This window comes from Notamacropus eugenii, chromosome 5, assembly GCF_028372415.1.
Source record: "Notamacropus eugenii isolate mMacEug1 chromosome 5, mMacEug1.pri_v2, whole genome shotgun sequence".
Classification (NCBI taxonomy): domain Eukaryota; kingdom Metazoa; phylum Chordata; class Mammalia; order Diprotodontia; family Macropodidae; genus Notamacropus; species Notamacropus eugenii.
In genome coordinates, this window is record NC_092876.1 from 62,964,497 (window position 1) to 62,970,846 (window position 6,350).

The window sequence follows — 6,350 nt, forward strand, 5'->3', positions numbered from 1 at the left end:
CCTACTATTGTCTTTGAGGAGAAAGGGGTGTAGAGATTTCTAGGAAAGCAGCGTGTGACAACAACAAAAATTACAAGAAGGGGGAACATATTGTCGATCTTTTAGCATGGAAACTATGAGGTAACAAGTGGTTATTCCTTCAAAAAAAAGAACCTATTCATTCAAGCAAAGATGATGGCAGGCAATGTTGTCATTGAAAGGGCATTGCCTCATACAAAGTGAGACCTGGGTGAGACATTAATTTAGATAGGCCAACATCTTCCACTGAATTCTGGGCCATCGCCAGTCTTCCTGACTTAGGCCTTGCCACTGGCCTTCGAAGACTTTAGAGGACAAAGTGAGGCTGATGACTTTGTGCAGCTTGACCTCACTTAAATCCAATTCACTCAAAAGTTAAGACATCACACTCATGATGTCATTGGCCCTCTTTGAGAACGAAGGATGAAAGCAACAATAAAAAGTATTAAGTATAGTTTGTTAAGTATAACTTTCCTAAAGAAAGAAGTCTTCCCAATGGGTATTGAACTGGAAGTTTCTATAGAAAATAAATGGCCTAATTTAGATAAGCAGAAATTCACCTATCAATAACACTTAGCGTTGTTCTAAGCTGGGGTCAGTGAACCCACAAGAGATCTGAGAATAGATTTCAGAGGGTGATGAACTTGAATGGGGGAAAAATTATCTTTATTTCCCTTCACCTCTAACTGAAACTTAGCATTTCCTTCAATTACTTAAAGACATGATTCTTAGAAAGACTGCAAAGTTTTGCCATTCTGCCTAAGGGGTCCATGACACCAAAAGGAATTAAGACTCACCCCCCAACTCGAAGTCTTAAAAGGAGTGATAGTGGTAACCTGGGGTGAAGTATTGTTGTTTAATCATTTTTTCCTTAACGTCTGATTCTTCATGACCCCTTTGGACATTTTCTTGGCAAAGATGCTGGAGTGGTTTTCCAGTTCCTTCTTCGTCTCATTTGACAGAGGAGGAAACTGAGGCAAACAGGATTAAGTGACTTTCCCAGGGTGATCCCGCTAGTGTTTGAGGCTGGATTTGAACTCAAGTTCTAGCACTCTATCCACCTAGGTGTATCAACCAATTTAAAAGTCACCTAGAACATTGATCAAATCTCAGAGGTTTCACAGAAAAAGAAAGTTGGGTCTTCAGAAGTTATTTCCTCCACTCTGTGCCTGACAAAGAACTCTCCCTACGGCATAGCCAACAAATGGTTGTCCAGTCTTGGCCTGAAGTCCTCCAGTGAAGAAAAGCCCACCACTGTCCAAGGTAGACCATCCCACTTTGGGCCAGCTCTCCCTGTTAGGAAGTTTTTCCTAATGCCAAGCCTAAATTAGCCTCTTCCACCCCTCCGTTGCTGGTTCTTCCTTCTGTGACCAAGCAGAAAAGGTACAATCCCACTTCCACACAACAGTCCACCAAATACTTTTAGACAGCTCTCCTGGTGCACACACTTCCTGGATAAGTCTTCTCTGCCTTAACCATTCCCACTGCCTTCAACCAAGAGTCAAATGAGATGATCTCAAGGTCCTACACTATCCTGTTTGCCTTCTTGGGGATGCTCCCCATCTTATCAGCATCCTTCCTAAAAGGGAAACTCAGAACTGTACCCTGCACTCCACTGGGGTCTCACCAGGCAAGAGGGCAGACACTTAACCCAACATCCGCTGCAACAAATACACAAGCATCTAGGTGTCCCAAGTCATGACCATAGTGCTGGAATTTATGCAGAATTTCAAGAAGACACAGTGCCCTTACCCACATGGAACCCACAGTATAGTAAAGAGCTAGGACACATCCAGAGAATTTTAACGCAAATTTCTAGCTCTGTGATGTCATCGTGGTGAATTTTAGGATTTAGACTAGAAGGAACCCTAGGGGTCATTGAGTCTAACCACTTCATCTTACAAATGAGGAAACTAAGGCCCAGAGAAATGAAGTGACTTGTTTGATGTCCCACAGTGATAGAGGCAGGACCCTAACCCAAATTTTCTGACCTCAAATCCAGTCCCCTTGTCATCATTACTCCCTTTATTGGGGCTGACTTTTGATTTACAGAACAGAGAATGTTGGTTTTGGAATGAAGGGACCAAGAGTCAGATCCTAGCTCTGCTACTGACTTGCTAAGCCATGGGCAAGTCATTTAACCTCTCTGGACTTCAGTTTCCTCATCTGTAAAATGAGACTGTTGAACTAGATGATTTCTAAGGTCCCTTACTGCTCTATGATTTTTTTGTGCTCCTAGAAAAAAGGCAGTATGACCTAGTGGATAGGGAGGCTAGTCTTGGAATAAGGAAGATCCAGGCTAAGTACTGTTTCTGACATGTACTAGCTAGGTGGACCTTGGCTGAGTCACTTAACATCTCAATGTCCCCAAGCAGCTCTCCTAGATTAATGAATTACAGATGAACTGCTAATCTACATTGATGGAGGAAATGTCCACAATGGGAATATCCTTATATGCATGAAATTACAGGCCGGGAATTTTTTTAAATGGTGTTATGATTGTAGCGCACTTGGATGAGATTAAAGACTGGAAGATAGAAAGGGGCTGGATTTGTTTTTAAATATTTGATCCTTGAGGTCACTGGAGCTTATTGATTGGGGGAGTGAGGTGGTATGGTCATTGCATCTTAGGAAAATCACTTTGACAGCTAAAGATGAACTGGAATGGGGAGAGATTTATGGCAGGGATACCAATGAGAGAGTTGTTGTATTTGTGCCCAAACTTCAGAGTTCATATCGATCAGTCACAGTCAGACACCTTGACTCCAACATAGCAATGTCATTTTTGGTCTTCTTCAAGAACAAAGGACCACAACTGAGTCCAAGTATGAGGTGATGAGGGCCCCTGCCCCAAGTGAAGAGAAGCGAACACATACAGTGTTGTGAAGGTAGAAATGACCACAGGCAGCTGTTTGGGAAAGTCATATCCCCTCTATGGGCCTCAGTTTTCTCCCCTAAGGGGATTGGACTACATGATCTCCAAATCTGAGAGATGTCATGAGTCTAGAAACAAGAAGATTTAGTAACAAATTAGATATATGAGGTGGGTGCAAATGAGGAATCAAGGACAACAGCTACGTTGTGAGCCTGGGTAATTGGGAGCACAGCACCTTGGACAGTTCCTTGGGCAGTAATAGGAAAGGAGGAAAGAGAATGAATTCTGTTTTGTACATGTTGAGTTTGAGATGCCTATAGGACATTATGCATCACAGACTTCAGAGAGGGCAAGAAGGATAAGGATTGAGAAAAGGCCACCAGAGTTGGGAATTCAAAGGTCAATTAGTTTTTGCAGATGATTCTCAGAGCTATTTATCCAGCCCTAACCTCTCCTCTGACCTCTAGTCTAACATCTCCAGCTGTCTTTTGGACATCTCCAACTGGATGTCCTTTAGATATCTTAAACTGAACATGTCCAAAACAGAATTTACAACCTTTCCTCCCAAGCATTCTCCTTGATAACAGGATTTTACTGAGCCAGTCTCTAACCTGAGAATGACGAAACAGGCCAGAGACAAAGTGCCAGTAATCAAGTAGCCATTTAATTAATTAGTTTCATTATGAGGATCAGATTTGCAAATTGGTAATTCTCCTGATCAGAATTCTACCTTGCTGAAGTGAAGACAGAGATTACATACATAAATCACAAGTGTGAAGGAAGAGGGGGGAAGGTAGATTACAAACAGTTGTTCCCAGGGCCAGAGTGGTTTCCCATGACAAATCCATAAATGGAAGACAATGCAACAGTTGTAGAGTCCTGTGGGAGCAATATTGCTTGAGTTCTTGAGGGTCATTACTTGGTGGATCACAGGACCAGAGTTCTATGATGGGAACAGATTCTACAATCTTTGATTGATTTCACTTCAGGTACACAGGCAGAAGGATGACAGTGATTGTGAGCCTTGTCAAAATTTGATCAGTTTAAGCTGCATTGTGACTCACAAGATGGAAAAGGCAATTCTGAAAAATCTAATCTATTAGCATATTCATTACATATATCATATCAATTATTATAAAAATCATAATTCCCTTCACTTTCTCTTCCCAGATTTCTATTACTGCTGAGATTACTACCATCCTCCCATTCACTTAGGCTCAAAACTCATGGAGGTATCATCCTCAACTCCTCTCTCTCTCAACCCCTCACATCCAATTTGTTGCCAATTTTTTTCATTTCTACCTTCATGACATCTATCATGTGTGCCCCCCCATGTTAGGACCAGGTTGCTGTTCAGTTATTTTCAGTCATGTCTGATTCTTTATGAATGCTTTTTGAGGATTTTCTTGGCAAAGATACTAGACTGGTTTGCCATTTCCTTCTCCAGATCAATTTTACAGATGAAGAAACTGAGGCCACCAGGATTAAATGACTTGCCCAGGATCACACAACTAGGAAGTATCTGAGATCATATTTGAACTCAGGAACATAAGTCTTCCCAACTCTAGGCACAGAACTCTAGCCACATTTCTGTAAGACAAAGATTAATTTTCCTTAAAAGTCTATCCCTGGGACCTCATTGGCCTTTGCCTCCATTGTCACCCACTCACATGGTGCCAAAGCCTTTTCAACCTGGTGGATGTCTAAAGATCGCATAGCTCACCATGCACTCCCTTCTGACCTGATGAACTTTTCTGCGAACATGAGAGGAGCTAAGGTCCACTGTACCCTTACTGCTGCACTAAGCAAAGTGAATCTTCCTTTTGTTAGCTGTTCAATTACTTACAAGTATTTAATTTCATCCCAAAACTGAACCTGAGCTGAGAGGGCAATGGTGTTAGGCCCTCCCCTAACTAGCCTATTTCTTCTGTCCTCTGACACTGACCCTGCCCTGATGCAGCCCCTCATCACCTCACACCTAGACTGCCTTCTGGCTGACCTCTGTGCCTCAAGTCTCTCCACATTCTCCATTCAGTGGCCAAAGTGATCTTCCTGAGGCACAGGTCTCACCCTCTACCTCAATAAACTCCAGTGGCTCCCTATTACCTCTAGAATCAAATGGATAATACTCTGTTTGGCTTTTAAAGCCCCTTACAATTTGTCCCCTTTCTATCTCTCCTGCCTCCTTACATCTTATTCCCCTCTGTGTACTTTACCATCCAATACCTCTGATCTCCTTGATTTTCCATTCAAAGGACACTCATCTCCCAGCTCCCCATGATTAAAACTCTCCGTCCTCATCTCTGCCTCGTGGCTTTTCTGGCTTCCTTCATGTACCCATTTAAGTCCTACCTTCTTAAAGATCTTCCTCAATCTTAGCCAGTAGTAGTCTAGGAAAGAACTAAGGATGGAACCAACTCATAGAAAGGACAGAGAACAAAAGACAAAGGACAAAGATTTGGGTCCTAAGATAGAGGGAAACATGAAGTGGTAAAGATGATGATTTCTGCCTACATTGCTTGGTAAGCACACCAACTCCGGTGGTTTTAATGATCACTGTGAGATTGTTTCCAATTTATCCTGTTTAAATCTTATTTGTATGTGGTTGATTGCATGCCACTCCCCTCCCCCATTAGAATGTGAGGTCCCTGATGACAGGAACTGTCTTTTGCCTTTCTTTGTATCTCCAAGACTTTGCACGATGTCTGGCACATAATGGGGATTTCATAAATGTCTGTCTTCCTTGACTTCACTAGATTATAATCAGATAGAGAAATTTCAGAGTTCAGTATGAGGGGCATTCTTTTGTTTTAGATCATTAATGATGGCAAGGGCAAATACATGACCTTGTGTGCCACTGTGGTGGAGTGGAGGAATGGGTCATGGGAAATGAGTTCATCAAAGAACTGAGAAGTTACGGTTTTTGAGAGAATATCAATATTGAGGTTGAAGTTTCCTAGTAAGAGATCAGGAGGTGGAATAAAGACCCAGACTGTGCCAGACATTGAATTCATTGAGGAAAGGAGACTGTCCTGTGGTTGAATAGATAACAGCTATGAGACACTTACTAGCTTCCTGACCCTGGGCAAATCATTTAACCTCTCTTAGCCTCAGTTTCCCCTTAAGTAAAGTGGGAACAATGACAGCACCTCCCTCCCAGGGGTTGTTGTGAAGATCAAATGAAATAACATTTATAAAGTGTTTGCTGTACAAATGGGCAGTGAGGTAAGGTAGTGGATAGAGCACCCTGGGCTTGGATTCAGGAAAACTCATCTTCATGAGTTCAAATCCAGTCTCAGACACTCGTTGTATGACCCTAGGCAAGTCACTTCTACCTGTTTGTCTCAGTTTTCTCATCTGTAAAGAGAGCTGGAGAAGGAAATGGCAAACCGGTATCTTTGCCAAGAAAACCCCAAATGGGGCCACAAAATATCGGAAACAACCAAACAAAAAGAAA